The 10,566-nt window shown below is 34.2% G+C and overlaps 1 pseudogene; it reads left to right on the forward strand.

Moving 5' to 3' along the window:
• The first annotated feature begins 4,286 nt into the window (after window positions 1-4,286).
• On the forward strand, window positions 4,287-9,203 carry LOC125827389 (uncharacterized; annotated as a pseudogene).
• The last annotated feature ends 1,363 nt before the right edge of the window (window positions 9,204-10,566 follow it).

Consider the following 10,566-nt stretch of genomic DNA (forward strand, 5'->3'; position numbering starts at 1 on the left):
GCTTTATTGTGGACAATTAGTGATTTTCCAAGGGGAGATGGGCATGTCCCACTTGTAATCATAATACTTGTTCCCAATATCTCAAACATAGTCGTAAGATGTGTTTCTTGGGTCATATGGCATTTTTACCTCCCGATCATCCATTTAGAAGAGATAAAAAATCATTTAATGGTAAAGAGGTGTATAAAGTATCACCTACTACATTATTAGGAGTACAAGTTCTTGAAGAGCTTCGTGAATTCAATAATATTCTTGGAAAGAACAAAAAGAAAATAAAACAAAAGACTGATGGTCCATGGAAAAAAAATCCATATTTTTGTAGTTGTCGTATTGTGCAACCAACAAATTGAGGCACAATCTTTATGTGATGCACATAGAGAACAATATTTGTGACAATTTTCTTGGGACTTTATTGGATATACATGGAAAGTCCAAAGATCATATAAATTCTCGCTATGACTTGTATGAAATGGGGACACGTAAAAAGCTTCAACCTGTAAACGATTGTTCTACAGGAAATATCCATCTAGCTAAAGCTTGTTTCTCTATGAAGCCATCAGAGAAAATGTTATTTTGCACCGTCTTAAAAGATGCCAAATAACCAAAAGAGTGTGCCTCTAATATATCACGTCATGTTCAAATTGAAGAGATGAAAGTATCAGGATACAAAAGTCATGATGCTCATTTCATAATGCAGCACTTGCTCTAGGTTGCAAAGAAAAGTGTTACCCAAGAATGTATCTATGGTCTTGATTAGGTTGGGGAATATTTTTAGAGCCATATGTTGCAAGGTTATAAGAGAAAGCGATCTTGATAAGATGAAAGGATAAATCATAGATATTGAATGCGAGATTGAAAAGATTTTTCCTCAATATTTTTTTGAAATAATGACACATTTGCCTATCCATCAAGTAGATGAAATTAAGGTTGGAGGCCCAACTCATTTGTGTTGGATGTATTCTACTGAAAGAACTATGTGTAACTTCAAGGGGCTTGTTCGTAATTGAAAAAAACAAGAAGGATCAATAGTAGAAGGTTTTTCAGCTACAGATTGTTTGAACTTCTGTTCGATACACCTACCTAATATGGTGAAGACAAGATGAAGTAGGTATCAAACGGAGGATGATGAGGACATTCAAATACAAGAAGGTGATGTTTCACCTTTATTTCCTAAGATAGGTGATCCAATCGGAAGTGAGAATATAAGGAAAGGTAAATCTATTAACATGGAGAAGCATGAGTGGTTTGAAGCACATCTATATACTTTATTCAATACCAGAGATGAACAAGTAGAGACATTCATCAAGTAACAGAAAATAGTCGTTTGTTTTTAAACATCATTTAGATGTTATGATAATGTATTTCAAATTTCATTTCATTTATAAATACTCATTGATTAAATTACATTGCATGCTTACAGGGAACATAAGAGTTTAATTGATAATCATACTAGATTATGCATGGGTAAAAGCACGGGTCCATAGTAGAGAATTTGGGGATTGGTTTAGGGACAAAGTTAAAAATATTGAAGTGTCCAATCATTTTAAGATGGCTAGCTAAAGGGACTAACCTTGTGGCAAAAAGATATACTGGATATTTCATTAATGGATATCAATTTCATACGAAAACACGGAATGCCCATTGCAAAACTCAGAATAGTGGAGTGACTTTGTCAGCAACAACAAATAGTTTTGCTAGTTCTAGGGACCAAAATCATGTCGATGGAATGGTTATCTATTATGGAAATATTCAGGATATCATTGAGATTGATTATTGGGGTTGCTTTAGTGTTGTACTTTTTAAATGTGATTGGTTTTATAATGAAGTCGATGAATATGGATTGACTCAGGTATACTTCAACAAAAAATGTAGTACAAATGATCCTTTTGTACTAGCATCTCAAGTGCATCAAGTTTTTATGTGGAAGACCCAATTGATAAAAAAAATTATTATACAAAAAACAAAGTCCCAGTGGATCTGTATACTTTAGAGGAAGAGAGTTGTCCTAATATTGAAGAAACATTTTGGAGAGAGCCTAATGATGATATTGGTTCATCAGAAAGATTACATGATGTAGATGTTAGATGGTCGAGAGAAAATCTCCCTATTGATATCATCAATGTTCCTTCCATTGCACAACATTCACAAGATGTAGCTATGGAAACATCAGAAGATGAGGATGACTTTGATGATACTGATTGGGATTTGATGGAAGCTGTTTATTGACAAAAGATCTTGTGAACTTGTTCAAATACATTCTCTTCTTGGTTTTTTTATTTTAAGTAATGAATATCCTTATGAGTTGCATCATATAAATTATGAATGTTGATTGTACTCTATTGATATCTCCTCTTTTTATTTCTATTAATGTGTTTCTTTTTAAAGTTATCTCTAAATTACTGCAACTTTAATAATACGCATGTGCTAAAAATTGTTGGATATGTTATGAAATCTTTCTTTCTAGTCCATCATTTCTTGTTTTGGAATTATTACTTTTACTAAGGCTTTTTTCTCTCTTATTCATTTTCATTATTCTTCTTTCTGCAGTTTCTCAAAGTAATCTTCAACATCACAGTGGACCAGCAAAGCCCTAGGTTCTTATCTCTTTATCAAGGTCCAAAACACCAGGTTCTTATCTCTTTATAATGATTCTTTGAATATTTCTTTGCTAATACTTCTCTTTAGATCTTCTGTCATTTCATTAAAATCCCATTGAGGTCATTAAGTACTAGGCTTTCAAAAGTTAGATTTCAAACTAATTCAAACTAGTTTTATATTTATTTTCTTCTAAGCTCTTGATAATATGTTGATGCTACTATTGCTACCTAAGGGTACATTTTGGTTTTAGCTCTTTGTTTCATATAACTGATATGATTATTAAATAGAGTTAAATACTTGGTTTCAAATTTTACTGCTAAAACATGTTATTTGTAAGACCTTGGTGATTATGTTTAAGTGTAGGTGTACTCTGTTATACTTTTTAACTTCTCTAGTGCTATTTTTTACACAGGTTTGAATAGTCATGAGTCAACAAGAACCTTCAAAAAGAAACAAAAAAGCAAAAAATAAGACATTCGCTAAACCAAGATCGTTATCATTCTTGGAAAATAAGAAATGGCGGTTATTGACAACAAATGAAATTGTTCAAGCTACATAGTGTCAGAAAGGACATCTGCTTAAATTACATGAAGTACAACAACCAGTAGCACCACAATCTGAAACAAATAGACAATCTGTAGAGGAGCAGCCTGTCTAGGACCTACCTTCAAAGGATCAAGTGCAAATGAATCCTGTCACTCCTCAAACAACTGATCAACCTGAAGAACAAGGTACCAAATAAGCTTAGAATCCTATTTAATGTATCCATGATTTCTAATTATATTTCTTGTAATTTCTTATAGCTGAAGATGTTTCCAGTCAAAATAAAAGAGGTAGAACGCAAAAGCATAATGTACATGCCCGAAAAGAACGTAAATTGATTGTTCTGAAAAGGGAAATTCAGCATGTTGGTCCTACTGATGATGTTGTCATAGAATTAAGTAGCTTCCTAGGAACATTGGCTAGAAATGCTACTCTTTTCCCATTTGATATATTTGATTGGAGGAGCATGGACACCAAACAACATTTATAGGATTATAACAAGGTTTGTAGTTTACAATATTAAATTATTTGTAAAAGTATTTTACTTCTATTGGCTATGCGAATGACACAAACTTATAGGAGAAATACATTATTCCTGAAGCTGCGTACAATTGGACTATGCTAACAATTCTAGAGGCTTGGAGAAGACATAGAAGTGATTTTAAGATGACTTATTACGATCCATATGATAATGATGAAGTTCAAATGGCAAAAAGGCATGTTCATATTGCAGAATGACAATTTAGAGAGCTCCTCAGATATTGGAAGTCTGAAAATTTCAACGTAAAGATGTAGTTCATAATATCAAATTTTCAGCTTATTCATTTTGTGATCTCTTTTGTGATATCATTTTTGTTGTTGCTTTATTTTTTCTTTTATTGTCTCTTCTCTGTTGTAATATGTTGCAGCTTCTTTCTTCATTGGTGTGGTAGTCACAATTAAACCAACTTGTTTACAAGACACATTATTGATTCGCTCATGTTGTCATTTGGATAATTGTTGCAGCTTACCAAATCTGTTTTCTCGCTCTTTTTATTCAGTTGAACTTGTTAAAAAAGAAATATTGAGATATTAACCTCGTCTAGTACACTATGTAGCACTAATATGCCTTCGGTTAACATTATTGATTCACTTCTTTGCAGAAAATGTTTGAAACAAATACTAAGAATAGAAAAAAGCTGATGAATCCACACACTGCTGGCGAAAAGAGTTTCACTTTAGTCCGTAATAAGCTGGTGTGTTCTCTTATTTACAATATAGTCTTAACATGGCATTTAAATAATTTCTTATATACATTGCAATGTGAATAAAAGAAAGATAAGGAGACAGTATCATCTAAGGATCTCTTTGTGGTTACAAAAACAAGAAAATCCTAGCATTTGTACAATGATTCGAATGAAAATATTATTAGTAAAATTGTATGAGTACTGTCTATTTTCAAATTTTTAATTCAGATAAGTTATTTATTTTAAATTTTAATCTATACGATTGTGTTTGTTAGATGTGCTTTTGTAGGCTGAAATGGAGGAAATTGAAAAACAAATGAGAACAAATGGCAAGTATGTTGATGCATTTTCAACCGTCATGGGTCCTGAGCATCAGGGATGCCTAAGACTATATGGAGTAGTAGTTACAAAGACTACTTTGAAAGAAAAAGTTGGCAATTTGGAATCAACTTTAAATGCCACAACTGATGCAAAGCAACAAATGGTAGAAAGGATGTAGAAAATGGAGAAACAAATGGAGGAACAAAAGAAAATTGTGCGACAAGAAGTTATTGCAGAGATAATTACAAAACTTAAGCATGCGGGATTAATTGATCCTAACATACTGGAAGCTTTGTCTATTCCTTTACCAAGCGAACCTACTTTTGTTCAAGCGGCCGAGCAAGGTTGGTGTCTCTAATTCCATGTTTTGACTGTTTCTTCTTCTTCTTTATGTTTCTGTTTCAACTCTATTTCCTTTCTCTGGTCCGAATTTGTTTATTTTTCTATTGCGATTCTTTTTCTTTCTCTTCTTCTTCATTCTCCTATTGATGGTGATGTCAAGGGTGTGGTGAAGTATGTTCTTTGGTTGTGGAAGAAAATTGCGATAAATGGAATGGAACTGTTCTTGGTGATAGTGATGAAAGATGTAGCGTGAATTAGTGATTTAAAAAAAGAGATGTGGCAGTCAAGTATTTTTCAATGGTTGTGGAAGAAAATCACAATAATCGCAGCCTGCCTCTGGAAAGTGTTAAACCAAAGACCTTCCAAGAGTTACTACAGTTTAGTACAATTTACGTTGGTGGTTCAGTTGTTGACTTTGTTTGCCTGCTTAATGTAAATGTGGTCATTGTGCAAATTATTATTGTGAAATTTTTAGAGTCCTAGCTAAAATCTGCATAAATTTTATGCTAAAATATGGCATTAAAGCTGAAGTACTCTGAAAATGTGAATGTGTTGACATCTGCACTTTTATTTTGACGTATAATGTACTAAATTGTGGAGCATATTTGTGGTGAAATTGTACTGAAACAACACAACTTAAAACTGTCCAAAAAGAATATTACACATAGAATAGTTTGCTTTAACAGGATAAGAATTCAAAATTTCATAGAGACATCTATGATACTTCCAAGAGCAAGGATCAGGGAGGATGTTTGATTCTTTTCAACCCTTTCCTCCTAAAATTAGTCAAACCCAATTTTCCTAAAACATGGCTTCATTTAGCCAACCTGGGCAGTTTAAAATTGATGTAGAATGTCGGTGTTATGACTCTATTTAGATAGGAAGTCAGCTGTATAGTTTGCCTCTCTATAGATGTGATTGCACTTGAAGATTTCCAGTTGATTTGTAAGCCTTTGAAAGTCTTGAATACACTATTGAAGTGCCAATGGAGGGTGGCTGATGTGATTTAGCCAATGTATAAGATTCCTGACAGGCACCGGATTTAATGTAACAGTAAAAACAACTAAACCTTAATTTCAACGAGCTCGCACTGTCCATATGGTTCCTTTGCTTCCAATATCTTCTATTATTAACTAAATCTACATTGGTTACAATAAATCATACGGTTTTTCATATAGCCTCCTTCTATTTGATTCTATCTCTACCTTATCCTCTTTAATCACCTTCAATAATCATAATGTCACACCTACAACAAACCAATTCCACATGGTCAAACCATCTTCAGTGATATTTTTTCTTATTTTATCCTTTATGTCCAATCTGATGTAGTTGTTTCAAGATTTGTCCAATCTTGTTCAACTGGATATCCAAATTAGTTTGTGCATTTCTAAACATTCATCTTCTAGATATATTTCAGTGTTGAGATAGTACATTCACATCAATATAACATTGTTGTTCCTGCCACCATTCTGTAAAATGTTCTCTTACTTTGTTAGGCACTGCATTCAATGAAAATCTCTTTGTATCTCTACCCACTTTTCTCACACTTGTAACTACTCCTTTGAACTATCCTTTTTCATATTTATATTTGATATGGATTCTTTATTTTCGAACTAGTCTACTGGCACTACTGATGTTTGCGTAATCTAGGACACAACTTCCAATGCAAATGTCTACGATCGTGCAATAGTATAATAACCCAACCAAGGGATGGGATCGTCCCAAGAGAGTGGTTTTGAGAATTTATAGAAACATAAAAATTCGTTCTGACTAGTCGTAGCTAAAGATATGAACGAGTAAAAACATTGTAAATTAAAGAGGGGGGGACAAAAGAGCGTTAATTAACAGTGGAGGGTTTTTGTCACTAGTAAGTCAAAACAACAAAATAAACAAGGGTTTCTAAATAATGAGAGGGGATCCTTGGGATGTGACGGGAATATAGGTTAATCTAGATTATTGGGTACATGCTTTTGATGGAAGATTCATTGAATAATTGTGACTAGGCTAGACTTTAAAGGGGAAAAGCTCTCTGTCGAGCAACTTAACCCGTTTCAAATGCGTTCCTTCGAACACCCATTTGCTACGTGAAGACTAGCCTCCGCCTTAACCCACTCACTCTCTGGAGCTGAGTGTGTAGATATTGGACTAGGGTTCACTCTCTCAAGCTGAACCTCATGTCGACCCACAGATACTAGCCATCAATTTAGTGGTTTTAGTTTTATGACATCTCTCTCGAGCAAGCCAAAAACACATAAATAAACTTGTATTTGCAACTACAAATTCATTAAATCTAACCATAACCACTAAACGAAATCACATTTAAACTACAAATAGAATATCAACAAGCTAGACCCAACAATTATCTTAACCCATATTCACTAAATCACAGCCCAAGAATTGGGGTTTTTAGCCACACATCAAGAGGTAGAAATTTATACCTAAATGAACTTGCATTTAAATGGGTATGAAGATTTAAGTCTTGTTACATGCCAATAATGAAGAATCCAAGAGACCCAACTCCAAATCTAGAAGATTAAACCCTCTTCTTCTTCAAGTCTTCTAAACCCTCTCAAACATAGAGCAAAAATATCCAAAAGTACTACTCTACGTAAAAATTATAATAACGGCTCCACAATTAAAACTAAAACTCTAACTAGTATTTATAGTTACCATAGACTTGTGCTGCAGTGGATCATTCGGCGTCATTAGTCGGAATCGCCGATTAACTCGGCAATTCACCCTTCCGTGTAGTTCATCGTCGTCTTGCACCAACCTTCAACATCGTCGTGCTATGGATCATTGGGCGACATGGTACTGTTTTGCAGAACTTCTCGCGATGCACCGACTGCTCCGTTTTTCCGCCGACTTGATCCTTTTCTTCAGGGATCAACACAGTGGAACAAAAGGCAAAGTAAGATCCTTTGGCGACTCGGAAAGTGGACTCGGCGATCCTCAGGCCTTCATTTCTTCGTTCTTTTCAGCCTTCTCATTTCTTTTTGCGACGTACTGTCCATGCTTTCCTTAAAACTTCAATACCTAAAACTTAAAAGTTTTCATCAAATATTAAGATAAATTAAGCATTTGCGGACACAATTTCTATTAAAATATAGCCCTAGATGAGTTCAATTTGTGGACTCATTAACTACCATATGCTTTCTCTAGTTCACCAAATATCATGGAGATTTCCATCTCTCTATAAGAATTTCTACAAATCTTTACAAAAGTACTCCACTGTTACAAGACTAGTCATGAACCCACTTAGCCATGTTTAATGTCCCTAGTCTATCCTCATCACCATTCAAATGTTATATTAAATAAGTTTAACTTAAAATACATATATATTTTATATAAGTTTCATACAATAATATTTCAAACATCTTTATCTACTTTACAGGCACTACCATATGCTTTCTCTAGTTCACCAAATATCATGTAGATTTCCTTCTCTCTGTATGCTTGAATCTCCACCTGATTATTAGTTCCTAAGCCGAGAGGAATAAAGAATTCATAGATAATGTTACCCTGCCAATCCCTCAAAATACCTGCACCTCCAATCTTGCCCAGATTAGTCATTGTGTTGCCATCTGTATTCAGCTTATACACAAAAAATGCAAGTAGAAAGAAATCCTTAGAAGCCAATTTTACACCAAAACAATTTTGTGGTGAGCTGCAACTTTGCTTGCAATTCTTAAAACAAAATTATCACTAGAAAATTTATTTAACATTACACATACATGATGGTGACCAGTTTGGTATTTCTTTTGTTCCTTTCTTCTCTGGTTTGGTAACAAAACAGAGAGAACTAGCTGAAGGTAGTTGTTTTGGTTGGAGGGGGATGTATGGTATTCTTTACACCGTCTCCAGTTGGGATGAGATACATGCATTCATTTTGGGATTATAGACTTCCAACTCCCCAGGCTGAAGCATCTATGCCAGCAATGAAGTTGCAGAAAAGTTTGAGATTAGTCCATACTCCATATAGTTTAATGATATTTGAATTTATTGAGTTTAGATGTATGTCTTAGATATAGAGTAATAACTTTGTAATATATGACTACTGTTTAGCCATTAAGTTGTTAAAAAAAAATGCTAAATTATTTATAATTTTTCTAACTATATGTAGGTGATGAAATCGAAGAAGGCGATGAAAGCAGTAATGAAGATTTGACATAGAAGCTGAATTGTTATTGTTAACTTTACAAATGTTCTAGAAATCTTTTATTTTTGAAGATTGAAAACTGTGTGGTCCTTGTGTTTTACCTTTTTTTGAAAAGTAAAACAATATTTGTATTGTAACACCCCGACTTTTAAAAACTTCTAAAATAACTCGTATCTCCGTGGAAAGAAAAGGAGTGTGAGTAATAAATTATAAATGATGTGTTCTCTGATATTTAAGTGTTCAAGTGTGGTATCTCAAGTTTTGAAGTTAGGTAAGTGACAAAATAAAAGTTGGCAAAAGTTACCGTAAATTCCTTTTAAAGACTTGTCTGAAATTTGAGTCAAACGTCTCGGAGGTTTAATCCCAAATTATTAAGAGTTATGGTCCCTGAGAGCTATGAAATCGAAGGTCTACGAGTCTAGTTTCCAACGCATCAAACCGTTTGTTCATACTACTTCAGAATAGAGAGATATTTGCATGTTTGTGGGACTGCGCAAGCAGGCACGTGAGGTGGGGCCCTAGGTCGGTGGAATGATACATATATCATCTCCTTCGACCTTTTTCACCATTTTTAAGCTAAAAAAACAGAGAAATTAGAGAAACCCATTTCTAGGATCTAGTGAAATATAGATTTTCTTGACTTAAGTCCTTGACGAAAGTTGTTCTATGCATTAGGCTCATCATCGTGGTATAATTTGTTTTATCGATTGCGTAGCATATCATGCTTTAGTGTTGGGACAACAAGGGTTTGGATATATTTTAAGGTTTTGAAGCGTATTACAACCTTAAGATCAAGGTAAGACCCTTCTTTCATCGACTCTAGCTTTTATAAGCAGCAAATAGCAATTTGCGATGGAAATACATATATTTTATCGTATTGTTATGGTATCTTTTATTTTTGTGTGTTGATTATGGTCCTACCTTGTTGTAGTATCGAGGGAGTATTGAGTAAAATTCATTAGGCGACGTGAATATAGCGAAAAAGGTAAGTTAAGGCTATTCCCTACTTACGACATGTTTCCTTAAAGCTTAGAAGCAATGTATTTGGGTTGTTATCCTTGATATACTTGTAGCCGTGATTGTTGATTGTTGGCTGCTCGAGTTGATATAATCCTCCCTTGCCGGGATTTTTACTCAGTTAGTAGTGTCCCTATGTTGGACACGACTTAGAGGCTATTTGTATAGGTTGCTTATAACTAAATTGCTCGCTTTTAGCGGTTGGATTGTTATTATTGCCATTGGGGCTATTGTGGTTAGCTGCAGGAATGTCATCTATGCCTAGAAGGGTTATTTTCTGCCTACAAGGCTATATGGATGCCTAACAGGGCTATGTGTTGCCTACAGGGCTATATTGACGCCTAAGAAGGCTATGTGCTT

The sequence above is a fragment of the Solanum verrucosum genome, unplaced genomic scaffold, assembly GCF_900185275.1.
Source record: "Solanum verrucosum unplaced genomic scaffold, falcon-dt-bn FXZP01000295.1, whole genome shotgun sequence".
Lineage (NCBI taxonomy): Eukaryota > Viridiplantae > Streptophyta > Magnoliopsida > Solanales > Solanaceae > Solanum > Solanum verrucosum.